General features: G+C 39.9%; 1 protein-coding gene across 4 annotated transcripts in view; it reads right to left on the bottom strand.

Moving 5' to 3' along the window:
• Positions 1-16,374, bottom strand: part of DLGAP4 (DLG associated protein 4) — a gene marked incomplete at its 5' end in the record, with an annotated part of 144,301 nt that overhangs the window by 21,639 nt on the left and 106,288 nt on the right. Inside the window, one exon of one of the 4 annotated variants that reach the window (XM_081325676.1) lies at positions 619-702. The exons of the other annotated variants lie outside the window; for them this stretch is intronic. The remainder of the gene's footprint in view (positions 1-618; positions 703-16,374) is intronic. 4 annotated transcript variants of the gene reach the window in all.

Here is a 16,374-nt window from a genome sequence, read left to right as displayed (position 1 = left end):
TCACTTTAAACAGAAATGCCAAATATAGGCAACTATTATAGCTAAGGATATAAAGCTGTAATTCTTTCTTGTTAATCCACACTTTAATCCAAAATCTATTTTTATCATGTGTGTTTATTGTTGTTTCACACATAATTTGTCAACCTGGAATAAACAGCCAGTTTCCTATTTAAATAATGCAACAGAGTTACTGAAAACACTTGGAAATTATGCTAATCTCTGAGTGACTACTGGCCCCAACCCAGAGTTTTCTTGACAAGAGTTCTAAGGATCTTCCCAATGCCTTATATTGGAAGTATTTTGACTTCCTGATCTAATCTACAGGCCCAGTACAAACTCAAGATACTGGATCCTTAGGTATAAAACTGAAAGTATAGGTTCTATGTGATTCAATAAAAATTTCTGAAATCTATTTTAGAATGCATGAATGAGAATTGGTTTAGATTTTGAGGAGCCTTCACATGGTACTCTGTTAAAATAATCCTTCACTCATCACTAGGACCAAAGAAATGAATGTAATTTTCCAAATTTAAATGGTGGAGATGATTAATTATTCCACTTCAGATGAAAACCTACAATTCCCAGCTAAGCAAAGTGTCTGTCTGATTTGCTAATTACCTGCCATTATCAACACTCAGCTGTGGATATATCTGGTGGTGAAAGGAAAGTCCGATGCTGTAAAGATTTTTTCTCCATAGGAACCTGGAATGTAAGATTCATGAATCAAGGAAAGCTGGACGTGGTCAAACAAGAGATGACAAGACTAAACATTGATATCTTAGGTATCAGCGAACTAAAATGGACAGGAATGTGTGAATTTAATTCAGATGACCATCAGGTATACTACTGCGGGCAAGAATCCCTCAGAAGAAATGGAGTAGCCTTCATAGTCAATAAAAAAGTAGGAAAAGCAATACTAGGATACAATCCTCAAAATGACAGAATGATCTCAGTTCAAATCCAAGGCAAACCATTCAATATCACAGTAGTCCAAGTCTATGCCCCAACCACCAGTGCTGAAGAGGATGAAATTGACCGGTTCTATGAAGCTCTACAGCACCTTATAGAACTAACACCCAAAAATGATGTCCTTATCATCATGGGGGATTGGAATGCTAAAGTAGGAAGCCAAAAGATAACTGGAATAACAGGCAAGTTTGGCCTTGGAGTACAAAATGAAGCAGGGCACAGGCTGATAGAATTTTGTCAAGAGAATACGATGGTCATAGCAAACACTCTTTTCCAACAACCCAAGAGACGGCTTTACACATGGACATCACCAGATGGTCAACACAGAAATCAGATTGACTATATGCTCTGCAGCCAAAGATGGAGAAGCTCTATACCAGGGGTGTCAAACTCAATTTCATTGAGGGCCGCATCAGCATTGTGGTTGCCCTCAGGGGGCCGGGTGGGCGTGGCCTACTGGGTGGACGTGGCCTACTGGATGGGCGTGGCTAGAGTGCCTACGGCCTACTGGGTGGGCATGGCCAGCTCTACATCGTTTGCATCAAGGGTGCCTATGGGGGCCTGGGCAGGAGTGGGACAGATCTGAGGGTCTCTGGCAGAAGGAGGGTCTCTGGGCCAGGGCCAAGGCAGCGGGGGCCATTCCCTCGCTGTTTCCAGGATGGCTTCGCGGGCCGCATGAAACCACTTCGTGGGCCGGATCCGGCCCCCGGGCCTTGTGTTTGACATGTCTGCTCTATACAGTAAGTAAAAACAAGACCAGGAGCTGACTGTGGCTCAGACCATGAGCTTCTTGTTGCAAAGTTTAGGCTTAAATTAAAGAAAGTAGGGAAAAGCGCTAGGCCAGTCAGGTATGAATTAAATCATATCCCTGTTCAATATACGGTAGAGGTGACAAATAGATTTAAGGAATTAGATCTGATAGACAGAGTGCCTGAAGAACTATGGACAGAGGTTCGCAACATTGTACAAGAGGTAGCAACCAAAACCATCCCAAAGAAAAAGAAATGCAAGAAAGCAAAATGGCTGTCTGAGGAAGCTTTGTAAATAGCTGAGGAAAGGAGGGAAGCGAAAGGCAAGGGAGAAAAAGAAAGATATGCCCAATTAAATGCAGAATTCCAAAGAATAGCTAGAAGAGATAAGAATGTCTTCTTAAATGAACAATGCAAAGAAATAGAAGAAAACAATAGAATAGGGAGGACCAGAGATCTTTTCAAGAAAATTGGAGAGATGAAAAGAACATTTAATGCAAAAATGGGCATGATAAAGGACCAAAATGGCAGGGACCTAACAGAGGCAGAAGAGATTAAGAAGAGGTGGCAAAATTACACAGAAGAACTATACAAGAATGAGCTTAACGTCTCTGATAATCACAATGAGGTGGTCACTGACCTCGAGCCAGACATCCTGTGAAGTGAAGTGGGCCTTAGAAAAGCTGAGCAACAACAAAGCTAGTGAAGGTGACAGTATTCCAGCTGAGCTATTCAAAATCTTAAAAGACGATGCAGTAAAAGTGCTACACTCAATTTGCCAGCAAATTTGTTAAACTCAACAGTGGCCACAGGATTGGAAAAGAACAGTTTACATTCCAATTCCAAAGAAAGGCAGTGCTAAAGAATGTTCAAACTATCGCATCATTGCACTCATTTCTCATGCTAGTAAAGTTATGCTTAAAATTCTACAAGCTAGACTCCAGCAGTATGTGGATCGAGAACTACCAGAAGTACAGGCAGGATTTCGAAGAGGCAGAGGAACTAGAGATCAAATTGCTAACATACGCTGGATCATGGAGAAAGCTAGAGAGTTCCAGAAAAACATCTACTTCTGCTTCATTGACTATGCTAAAGCCTTTGATTGTGTGGATCATAACAAACTGTGGCAAGTCCTTAAAGAGATGGGCATACCAGACCATCTTATTTGTCTCTTGAGAAACCTATATGCGGGCCAAGAAGCAACAGTGAGAACTGGATATGGAACCACTGATTGGTTCAAAATTGGGAAAGGAGTCCGGCAAGGCTGTATACTGTCGCCTTGCCTATTTAACTTATATGCAGAGCACATCATGAGAAAGGCAGGGCTAGATGAATCAAAAGTTGGAATTAAGATTGCTGGAAGAAACATCAACAACCTAAGATATGCAGATGATACCACTCTAATGGTAGAAAGTGAAGAGGAACTAAAGAGCCTCTTGTTGCGAGTGAAGAAGGAGAGTGCAAAACTTGGGTTGAAACTAAACATTAAGAAAACCAAGATCATGGCATCCGGCCCTCTCAATTCCTGGCAAATAGATGGGGAAGAAATGGAGGTAGTGACAGATTTTATTTTCCTGGGCTCCAAGATCACTGCAGATGGGGACTGTAGCCAAGAAATTAAAAGATGCTTGCTCCTTGGGAGGAAAGCCATGTCAAATCTAGACAGCACACTAAAAAGCAGAGACATCACCCTGTCAACAAAAGTGCGTATAGTCAAGGCGATGGTCTTCCCAGTTGCAATGTATGGCAGTGAAAGCTGGACCATAAGAAAGGCTGAGCGCCAAAGAATTGAAGCCTTTGAACTATGTTGCTGGAGAAGACTCCTGCGAGTCCCTTGGACTGCAAGGCGATCAAACCGGTCAGTCCTAGAGGAGATCAACCCTGACTGCTCTTTAGAAGGCCAGATCCTGAAGCTAAAACTCAAATACTTTGGCCACCTAATGAGAAGGAAGGATTCACTGGAGAAGAGCCTAATGCTGGGAAAGATTGAGGGCAATAGAAGAAGGGGACGACAGAGAATGAGGTGGCTGGATGGAGTCACTGAAGCAGTAGGTGTGAGCTTAAATGGACTCCAGAAGATGGTAGAGGACAGGAAGGCCTGGAGGAACATTGTCCATAGGGTCGCGATGGGTCGGACACGACTTCGCAACTAACAACAACAACAACAACATCAACACTAAGCAGAGCTGGTTCAAATCCTTCTTGATCATCTCTGATGATTTGTAATCTGCAAAGTTTTTTTAATGGGTCAGAAGGAAGTTTTTGTTTCCCAAGCTAGGTAAGAAACATGTATGAGTGGTAGAGTTTGATCCCAGGCAAAGCTGGGGGAAAAGCACCCAATCCTGATGTTTATAATACTTTAAATAATACTTTAAAAAGGAAGAAATCTAATCAGTGCAAGAAATCTAATCAGTGCAAGCCTTGGTGGAGCAGTGGGCTAATGCCTCCTTAAGTAACACCAGCTGCCTGCAATTAGTGCAGGTTCGCGTCCCACCAGGCTCAAGGTTGACTCAGCCTTCCATCCTTCCGAGGTAGGTAAAATGAGGACCCAGATGGTTGGGGGCAATTAAGCTGACTTTGTAATAATGCCGCTTGGGGTGTGTGTGAAAGCCCTAATAAGCAGGCATATGCATAGAATGAAGGCTACTGCTAAGCTTGTAAGCCGCCCTGAGTCTTCGGAGAAGGGCGGGATATAAATGGAATTAAAATAAAAATAAATAAATATTTCTATTTCCCATCAGAAAGTGAAGCAACTTCAGTAAGAGTGAGAACGTACCAATACATTTCAATGAAGAGCATAAGAAGATATAGAAAGCAAAGTTTATTAACTCATCAGAATATATTCTTGGTGCTTGCTAACAAAAGAGAAAGAGGATTACTACCAATTCTCTTTCCCTAATTAACATACATAATTTCCCAAATGCTTAATTTCGCAACTGGTATTTAGGGGCACAGAATGAAATTGATCAATAATTCCTTTGAAACATCTCTAAATCTAACCTATGGTTTTAAAAGTTTGGTCTTGCCTTTTCACTGCACAATTCATTTAGAAGCCGTCTTTCACAATAAAACTCTCCCAATGTTAATACATCTCAAACCATTAAAATAAAGTTAAAGCAATTAAAAAGTTAACAATTAAACAGACGACCAGTAAACAAGGAGTTATGATTCAAATCTTTCTCTAAACCTCTCTTTCTTCTCAGAGAGAACATAGATTTTTCCTAGGAATTCCCATAATACAATGTAGCTAATGTTTGAGGTTATGGAATTTTTATTTTTATTTTATGTTATAAGAAAGGGCTTCTCATCATAGGATTTATCTCTGTGGCCCGGAAATAACAATAACCACAACAAAGGAACAAGAGTATAGAGATACTGACTTAGTAGTTAGCATATTTTACTAGGACTGAGGAATTCCAAGTTTAAATTCCCACTCATATATGATCATGGCCTGTTACCTATCAGATTACCTACTTTATGGAATGTCTATGATGACAACAGGCAGTGGGAAAACCATGAACCTGGAGGTAGAACAGAACATACACACAGCCCTTTCTAGACTAAGCTAATCTAAGTCAGAAAATAAAATATAAAAATTAAAGGGTAAGATGATGTGGCCTACAAACTGGCATATAAAATAAAAAGGTTACTGTTTAAAGTGCAACAAAACAAATGTAATTGCAGTAAGCAAGTTTAAAAAGTATACCCTCAGAATTATAAGCTAATAAAAAACCACACTCCTCTTGTTTAATCACCTATCCATTGAGGCTGCAATTCAATGAAATTTTCATCAAAGACCACCATATCCCTTATTTACAAACTGACTTATGATTTCTTCTTTCCCTGACAACCAGAAAAAAAGTAGGAAACAAAACTAAAAAAGGAGTGGGAGGATATTTTCTTTGTTTTTTGTTAATCTGTTGATTTTAAAAAAAAAGAAAGAAATGCTTCAGAGCTGAAGGGCAACATTAGCAACAGTCTTTATTATTCTTTAAACTGCAAGCAACACAAACAGATCTAACTCTTTTTCCATCACTGGTTACAGATACCAATGATTATTTAATTCACAGCACCAGTGAACTTTTTCCCAACTATGATTTACCCTGCTGGAGGGACTGAAACAGTTACCAGTAGGCTATAAATTCTCACTCATCGATCCTGTCCAATCAGTTCTAGGAAAAGTCATTAATGCACATTCTATTACTCCTTGCTACATTCTGAAGTGTGGCATAGTCTGAAAGTCTGCAACTTGTGTACAATCATACAAATTTATAAAGGACTATGCAATTACATTTTCTGCCTTTAAGTCACTACTTTCTCAATCTTTTAACTTTTAAATGTTGCTCTATATTTAAAAAAAATAAAATGTAATTCTGTCCTGATAACAGGAGCTATGTAGAAGCCTAAGTCATAAACTCAGTTCTCACATTATCATCTCAATCTCTGCTTTTCACCCAAGCGATGTCCATATAGCATGAAGCCAAACACCACTTTTCTCAAAAGAAAAAGCAGATAACCTTAAGAATTCAAACTAAATCTGTTGTTTTAGTGAGTGCTACTTTATTGAATACAATCCTTGATTTTTATTTATATTTAGTTGTTTTAAATGGTTGTTGTACAATGTTTTAATTGTTGGTTTTATTATATGCTGTCCAGAGTTATTTGTATGAGATGGACAGCCATATTAATTTGATGCATAAATAAATGGATCCATATTTTACAGAAAACTGGGTAACATCAAATTCTAGGTACTGTATTTTAAAATATTTCCAGCTTACAAGCAGCCAAAGTTTTAAACACAAGGCTAGAATGTTTGGGAAACTAAAGCCTAAGAATAATTAATCTAAGTGCCAATACAAAATTGCCTGATTTTACCTTAGTGTTGTTCAAAGATACAATAAGAAAGTATTTTTGAATAGCATGGTTATGGTCGTATATCCCCATAGCTCTATTTTCAATAAGCAACATTATGCAGAGAGGAGAAAGGAGTAAGACAAAGTATGCCAAAGGAATTAAAACATGAGATAAGAAAAGGAAACATAGTTAACACTATTTGACATCAACAGTTAACTGTATCTTTTCATATCCCTTCTATACTTGCACACTAACTTTATTTTCACCATGCCCGTACAACACTTCATATATTACCTTTGTTCTTTAAACTTATTTAACACTCTCCTAATGCTGGGAAAGATTGAGGGCAATTGAAGAAGGGGACGACAGAGAATGAGGTGGCTGGATGGAGTCACTGAAGCAGTAGGCGTGAGCTTAAAGGGACTCCAGAAGATGGTAGAGGACAGGAAGGCCTGGAGGAACATTGTCCGTAGGGTCGCGATGGGTCGGACACGACTTCGCAACTAACAACAACAACAACACTCTCCTTTTCCAGAATCTTACCAATGCCATCCACCCACATTTTAGTTATCATTTTCCCATCAAGTCATTTATTCTTTCTTCCTTCAGATTTGCAGTTTGATCCCTCTTCTTTCTTTCTATATCAGAACCATCACAATACACTTCTGAACTAGCCATTCAATCCATGTTGATTCAGCACACCTTCATTCTAGATTCTATTTGTTCTTTTTTTTCATCAAACAAACTTTTGGCAAACACCCCCAATTCTCATTTCCATATAATAAAGCATACTGTTATGCAATTTTCCCCCAATAAATATTCATTTGCAACAAATCTATACATAGCCTTGCATTTTTATCAGCACTTGCATATTTCAAAATTTCTCTATTCAGCTCCCTTTTTTTAGTCAACATTCATCTGTGGTATACAAACCCACTAACTTCCTCTAGCTTTTCACTGTTTATCTATAATCCGAAATAATTTACTCCATTTTTCTTGTCAACCTTGGGTTTTCACATATTAATTTTCACATTCATATTTTTTGTTACATCATATAGTATTCTTTAGGTTCTCATCCAACAAGCTATCATAATCTGCATAAAAACATATACATTCACATTCCTAACCAACATGCCTCTGATGCCAAATTTATAAACTTTATACATTTATCCAGAAATATATTAAACAATCAAGGAGACAGAATATTTTGTCTTACTTTCTTTTTAGTACTGAACCATTTGCTAAGCATTCCATTTATTCTCATTCATGATTTATTTCCATCATATACAGCTTTTAACACCATCATTTTCAATTACATTGGCTTTCAAAATAGACACAAAATTAAATATTTAATTTAATTTATATAGTTATCCATCTCATATATGTAAGATCCAAGTTTGAAAATAAGTACACATAACTGGGGTAAAAAACTGGATTTTAGTTGCATTACTAGCCAAGGAATCCGGCACAGATACCAGAAAGGGTTAGTCTATTCAATATCTTCTCCCTAATTAAAAAAAAGTTAAGTGAAAGCATAATTAATCCAGCCTATGTTTGCATACCATGTTAAGCTATAACGTGATGTGGTCTGTCTTTATTCAGCATATAGTATGAAATTGGATAATATGACATATTAACTAAACTATGTGGAAACACAGAATCAAAGGAATAATCTGATTCAGAAAAAAACGTAAGTGTACTTCTCAGGAACCCAATTAAACTTTTCCTAGGCTCACATGGCTGCCTACTAAAGCTGATACAAAAACTCAGGAAAGGGTGCATTTAGTTTAAGGTGTTCCTGACAGGTGGTACATATACAAAGACTAGCATCCAAATACCTGCAAAGCTCTAATAATTATTAAGCAATAACTAAAAATTGCTTAGCATGACATGTAAACCAAGTCGCAGTCTAACTGGAAGCAACAGGATAGCTTTGAAAGAACATAAGAAAAAATGACAGCAAAAGCAGAGGGTCTGTTCATGTATTACTTGATAGTCAGGAATTATGACCTTTGGGAATGCTGGGATCTTTTCTACACCATTGGAAGAAAGGATGAAAAGATGTTATGAATCAATCTGAGCAGGGTATTTCTTTAATCGCCTAATAAACACTTTTTTCGGTTCTTCTGATCTCTTTGATATATTCCAGTGGGAATAATTCAGCCACCCAAGCAGAACATACTGCATTTGTTATTTCTTATGTGGCTGAGAGCTAAAATTCTAACCTGAAAAATCTGTTGGAAAGCTGGAAGAGATAGTATAATCCATCAACAACCCACTGTGCTTTATCTGATTTTAAGTTGCATGGAGAAACTGAGCTCAAATGTCTCAAAGAATCAAAACAAACAATTTCCCCCCAAACTGATGTATTTGCAATGTGCAGAACATTTTTATATTTTATTCACCAAGGCAACCTATATAAGGATTCTCTTTTATGCTATCCCACAACCACCATCATGCAAGGAGACACTGACTTGACCAAAGTTTCCAATATATTTCTGTGGTTCAAAATGGATTTCAAATGAAGTCTTCCCAACTCTGTATCACACTGGAAATTCCCACCTGCTTTCTGAAGAATTGAAGACACTTTATACCTCAAGGCTTCCAACTGCAATTTATGTTTTAATAGAAAATTCAACAAAGTGCACATTCAGACATGAATGTTTAGGAGTTGCTCAATCTTGCCTATGGCAACACAGTAGCATTTCATGCAGACGTCCACACTTCTGATTAATATTGTATTAATTTTAATTTAATTTAATTTAATTTTAATTTTATTAGATTTATATACCGCCCTTTCCCGAAGGACTCAGGGCGGTTTACAGGGTATTTAAAATCAGCAATACAAAATACAAAAGTTAAAAAACAATTTTAAAAGATTAAATTGTCCCTTAAAATAAAAACGCCAGTTAAAAATTCTCAGCCTGGGTCGGAGAGCTCAAAGAGCCAGGTCTTCAGGTCCCGGCGGAATGAACGAAGGTCAGGGGCAGTCCTCAGCTCCACAGGCAGCTGGTTCCAGAGGGCAGGCACACCCACAGAGAAGGTCCTCCCCCTGGGTGTTATCTGCCGGCAGTCTTTTACCGGCGACACCCTGAGGAGACCCTCCCTGAGGAGACCCTCCACTGGACGAAGGGAACTTGATGCTGGCAGCAGGTGTTCCCTCAAATATCCCGGACCCAAGCCATTTAGGGCTTTATAGGTCATCACCAGCACCTTGAATCTCACCCGGAGGGCAACCGGAAGCCAATGCAGCTCGCGGAGTAGAGGTGTTACATGGGAGTATTGGGAAGCCCCCATCACAACTCGCGTGGCCGCATTCTGCACCAGTTGAAGCCTCCAAGTGGTCCTCAAGGGCAGCCCCATGTAGAGAGCGTTGCAGTAGTCTAAACGGGAGGTCACGAGCGCATGAGTGATTGTGCGTAGGGCATCTCGGTCCAGGTAGGGTCGCAACTGGCACACCAGGCGAACCTGGGCAAAAGCCCCCCTGGTCACGGCACCTATATGGTCTTCAAAATTAAGCCGTGAGTCCAGGAGGACGCCCAAGTTGCGAGCCCTATCAACGGGGGGTAACACCTCACCCCCCATCGTTAAAGGTGGGATGGACTGGTTAGTCCGAGATGCTGATATGCACAGCCACTCAGTCTTGGCAGGATTGAGACGAAGCCTGTTTCTCCCCATCCAGACCTGGACCGCCTCCAGGCAACGGGACATCACGGCGAGGGCATTGCTCGGTTGGTTCAGGGTGGAAAGAAAAAGTTGGGTATCATCAGCGTACTGATGATACCCCACCCCGAAACCACGAATGACCTCACCCAGCGGCTTCATGTAGATGTTGAACAGGAGGGGCGAGAGAACCGACCCGAGGAACTCCACAAATGAGAGGCCTCGGGGTGGATTTCTGCCCTCCCATCAACACCGACTCTGAGCGGCCCAGGAGATAGGAGAACCACCATAAAACGGTGCCTCCCACTCCCAACCCCCTGAGACGCCGCAGTAGGATACCATGGTTGATGGTATCGAAAGCCGCTGAGAGATCTAATAGGACTAGGACAGAGGAGCAACCCGTCCCGAGCCCGCCAGAGATCATTCACCAGCGTGACCAATGCCGTCTATGTGCTGTGCCCGGGCCTGAAACCCGATTGGTATGGGTCCAGATAATCAGTTTCCTCCAGGAACAGAGGAAGCTGATGCGCCACCACGCTCTCAACAACCTTCGCCAGAAAGCGAAGGTTGGAGACTGGACGATAGTTATTTAAAACAGCCGGGTCCAGGGCAGGCTTTTTGAGGAGGGGTCTCACCACTGCCTCCTTCAAGGTGGCTGTTGTGATTCAGGGTCAGCCTGTGGGTTCGGCAGTTGGGTCGGACGATTCAGAGGAGGAGGAGGAGGGGGGTGTTGGAGAGGTTGCTAAGGGGGTTGGAGAGCTTGCTGATGAGAGCCCTCAGCCAGGCCCCTCCCACCTGGTCACGACGCAGACCCAGCTGTGTGAGCCTGACAGCGTGGATGAAGATGACCCACAGCTGGCCCTGTTCAAGGACGCCCGACGCAGGAGGCAGTCAATCAGGAGTAAACAGAGGAAGGCAATGGGGCACCTCGGAAGGAGGCAGAGAGAAGCCACGCCCTGAACTGTATAAAAGGGGAATGCGTGGGAGGGCTGGTTTGCTGAAGGCAACTGCTTTACTAACTCCTGTTTCTTGGTTCGTGTCTTGTTCTGTTTGCTTTTGTATCCATAAATTTGGCAGGCTTAGTTCCAGCCTCTTGCCTTCTTGTAAAAGGGGTTGTCCCTGCCTTTTCTGCAGGGCCGGTAGCAGGCTGGTACAGAACAGCGGCGGGGAAGACACCCTCCTTCAAAGAAGCAGTTATTACTGCCTGGAACCAGCCTCGTGTCCCTTCCCGGGCCGCATAAACCAGCCAGGAGGGGCACGGATCCAACAAACAGGTGGTGGAGCTCAGCCTCCCCATGATCCTGTCCACATCATCAGGGGAAACAGGATCGAACTCAGTCCAGATAACATGCTCAAGACCGTCTGATTCCTCCACGTCAGACTCCGCCCAGTCAGAGTCCAAGCCGGCCCGGATCTGAGCGATTTTGTCCGTCAGATGATGACTAAACTCCTCGGCCCGTCCCTGTAAGGGATCCTCCCTCACCTCCTCCAATGCTAATCTCTTCCGTATTTAATTTAATTTAATTTAATTAGCACGGACTGTGGCAATTATGAGATTTCAATTGCTAGTTTCTGGGCAAGTCTTCATTTAATATATTAAAAGCTGTAACACTATATACAGGTAGTCCTTGATTTATGACCACAACTTTATGACCACAATTTATGAGCCTAAAATTTCCATTGCCATGCAAGACAGTTAAGTGAGTTTTGCCCGATTTTATGAGCTATCTTGATACAATTGTTAAATGAATACTGTAGTTGTTAAGTTAGTAACAGACACTAAACAAATCAAGTCAAGGATTACCACTGGAGCTTATGTGTAAATAAGCACATACAGAAGAATACAGCATACAGACATAAAATGGCTGAAAAGTGGTTTTCTAAACAATGCATACATATATGCACTGTACTACAGCAAATGTTAATGCCTGATACTTTTTCTGCTACATTCCATTTCTATTTAGAGAAAAAGGTATTTTTTTCAATATTCAGAACACAGAGATTTGTAGCTTTTACAAAAACAATTTTCAATTTTCTACAAAAATTGTAGCTTTCCAGAATCACCTCACACAGGTCTGCAGACATATATCTCAAACTGAAATGCTCCCACATGCAATTGTTAAAGTCTGCATTAACTAATACTTCAGTAACGTCCTGCAGTTATACTGTACATTTTAATGAAATTTGGTATTTGGAAAAGATGTTCCCAGACACCTGTTTTATCCAAGTAAGAAGCTAAGATATCTTGCCTTAATAGATTAGACCCCGTTAACACAGATCTTTTGGAAATGTTTATGATAGCCTTTCCCAGCCTGGGCCCCTTCTAGTTTTCTTCATTTCAGCTCTCCAAATTCCCCAGCTAGAATGACTGCTGCTGGAGTTTAGGAAACTAAAATCCCCACACATGATCATCAGTTTTAGCATATTATAAGACTTCACTCAAATGTGATGCATTCATAATTAAGCAAACCTTGGCATAACATGACAGTTGCTGACTTAGTATTAATAGCTTTCTTTAAGGCAATAGATTTTTCCTAATTTGAGATTTGCAGATGGCGAGAGGCCAGGGAACGCTATTACACAATGGAATATTTTGAAGCAATAGACCCTTGTTGCTTTATAGAAGGCAGACCACATGCTCAGCCTTGTATCCCATCCGATCCATATAAATACACTGAATGCCTTGTACGTAGTAGAGAAATATCTAGCAAGAAATATACAAATCACACATGCCAAACAGATTGTCAGTGACACTTTATAAAGCCACATTGTACTCATTTGGATGAAAAGAACACAACAATCCACAAATGACTGATTGTGTAAACATCTTCTTGTCCCCCCACTCACCCACCCAGTTTTATTTTATGAAATCATCACTATCCTGCATGGCTCTCTATAATAAGCACAAGATACATGAAATTGTACATGTACTATACTACCAAACATTTTGGTCAGTAATATACACTGGGTAATAGTACAAGAAAGAAATCTGTTTTCTTGAGTGGTCATAGCTTAATAGGAGGTTGCAGATTTGGTCAAGGAGGTAAAAATATTTTTTTCCCCAAGAATTCCCATGTCTTTAAGTATCTTTCAAAATCAAGCAGCATCAAACCAATCACATCTTTACAGCCTTGCACTACTTTGCTCTTAAGAAAGTTATTTGCTTACAGGCTTTAGACAGGGGAGTTTTTATAGAAGTCAGAATTAATTTATGTATGTGCTTTTTGGATCAAGAATGCTTAATAACAATAACAGTTTTAGAGCTGGACAACATGCAGTACATAACTGTAGCTGTATTTGAAAAATTGACACTAAACTGTCAAAGGTTGGTAGCAAGACAAATGTTTCTACTGCCTCAGCCAATTTAACACTGAATGGAAATTGAATGGAAAGTCCATTTCCTTAGTGCAAAATTCTGGAGACAATTCTGTGCCTGTTTTTTTCTCATTTCAAAGGCTTCTCAGAACCTCCCTTCCCCCCTTTTCTGGAATAATGGGATTTGACTTGGCCATTATGAATTTGGATTTAACTTTTTGAATTCCCAATTATGAATTCCCAGCAAAAGAAACCTAAAGCTTGCTAGAATGTAATTGTTTAATCCAGGTTTTCTTTGAGAGATGAGAAGGCGGTATGCATGTTATATTCACCATTTTCCACAGCCCTGCACAAACTAATTTGATGAAACTGCAGTCATTCCAAGCTTAGTTACAAAGGTGTGTACTAATACTTTTTGAAATTCAAGCTGAGAAGCAGTGCAGAACAGAACTTGTTACACACCGCTTTAAAGCTGACACACCTTGTTACTACATGTTTAAATGTTAAGTAGGTTAACTCCCTCTATTCCTTTAGAATAGCTTTTTCTGACTTCACACTCTCCAGATATGTTTGGACATAACAGCTGGGAACACTAAGAAATATGGTAACAGCACATTCAGAGGACCCCCACTTAGACAGTCTATCTGTAGGTTGGAATGCTGAGTTCAATAACTATTTCTAACAAAATCATCTATTTTCCCCTACTGGAGATTTAAACAAAAAACATAGTACACCTACTAAGATGTCTGTTCCAGAGTTACTAAAGTTTTCTAGCATTCCAAACACATTGTTGAGCAAGCTGTTCATTTAACTAAAATCAAAATAACCTCTAAAATTAAAACCACAACAGAAATTAAAACAAGCAAACTGAACAAAAAAGCCGGTGGTGGTGGTGAACATCTATTTTGATACTTGGTGAAACACAGAAACAAGATTTAATCAAACTACACTGTCACAAAGCCTGGACAACTGAAGTGAAGCTCACCTGATTTGTGGATTTACTGAAGTCAGACACTCAAGGCAGGAAAGAAAAGTCTACAAAACCTGAGCCATGTAAACAGGTATCGTGGTATCGCCAAGGAAACCATTAGTTAACACAATAACATAATAATGAGGCTCCAGTGAACAGCTGTGATTTTTCTTTTTCTTTTAAAAAAGGGGGGGAGGGGAAAATAGATGCTTGCTGTTTTGCTCTAAGCTTGTCAGAAACTAGAAGCCTCCCCCTTTCCAAACAAATAATTTTTTTTTAAAAAAAGTAACAACATTCATATTTGAGATACCATTTCCATCACTGAGGAAAATGCAGTTACCAAGTGAATTATAGATGTTTCTTCATTGCTTTGGGGATAAGGAGTTTAGCTGATTCCCAAAGCTTGCAAGGCCTGTTGCCTAACCCATTCCCAGTGGGATAACATGCTATGGCACTTTCGTTGTGGCTGGCAAGAAATGTCTGTTTCTGCCAACAGTTGTTCTTCCATGGCAATCAGCCTACCATGCCTGAATGGAAGTTTTAAATGCTGCTTATACTCTGAATGACTAGCACTCATCTATATGTTCTCCACAATATGACATGGACTGAACAACTTTTTTCTGGCCAGAGTTGCACTTAATTTATTGGAAGCTTCCAAGAATCTTGGAGGCATGTTTGGTTCTGCAGATGATGGCTCTGGAAAGACACCTCTCCCTCTGTCCCCTTTCTGAGTGCTTGGAAGGAGGCAAGTGTCTATTAAACTTCTCTGAATACATCTATTTGCCTCATTTGAGAACAAATGTAGTTGAAAAATGGACATTTTGCTGCCTCATTGCAGCAGGGCAATTCTACTATGAGCATGCCAGGGTTACCAAACAGAGGGTGTATATGACCTGTGGGTTGCTGACCCCTTAAGGTAACAACTGTTTCAAGGGAATTATCTCCTAATTGCATGATTATACCACATTAGTTTTTAACATCCCATTCTAATTAGTTGTCCTCCAGCATAATTCATAGTTCAGTTGTAGAATTTTTCCTCTGAAGATTGTATTACCATTTTATGCTGAACTGAACAATCCTGTGACCTCTTGGGTCATCCTTTGAGAAAAAGGTAATGCAGTTTGATATAACCAGAATGAACATTAATGGCAATGTTAATAATTCTTCTTGGGCTTGTGTCTTTCTTGTTCACACCAGAAAAGGGCTTGAAAATATAAGCCATATTAAATTATACTGCAGCATACTTACATTTCAAAACAAATGTGATTTGGACCATACAGCGGCAAGGCTGTAGCACTTGTTTATAACTCTTTAAAGCAGCTTTGTTCTTTTTTAATGAGGTCATATTACAATTGCAGATTCTAGGAAAAGACACAACTGCTTTAAAGAACTACATAGTGTTGCATTTGGGCAACTCTATCTTAAACATACTTCGATATATTTACTGAATACATGTAGTGAAATTAATGGCTAATGATTGAAGTCAATAAATACAATTCTAATCTAGGGTTGTTCAGAAAAGTCAATGAAGGTGGCATGTGGAGCAAATATAGGACATTGAACAACTGAACACATACCTTGGCAATTGGTACACATAACAACTTGTAAAAGATGGGAGAAAATAAACACCTTCTGAAAAATTATTGAAAATTGTGGGTAGCTATATAGAAACATAAGTTACCTTGAGCTCAAAAGACAAAAAAAATATCACCTTTAGGCCAATCAAGATTTTAAATAGAGTATGGATGCATTGGAGAGGAGAAAAGTAAAGATTCCTTCAAGCTGAGTTTTGGGTGACTACTTAGACCAGTGTTTCTCAATCTTGGCAACTTTAAGACATGTAGACTTCATGGC

This window comes from Vipera berus (assembly GCF_964194415.1).
Source record: "Vipera berus genome assembly, chromosome: 3".
NCBI lineage: Eukaryota > Metazoa > Chordata > Lepidosauria > Squamata > Viperidae > Vipera > Vipera berus.
This window is presented reverse-complemented; position numbering and strand designations above follow the sequence as displayed.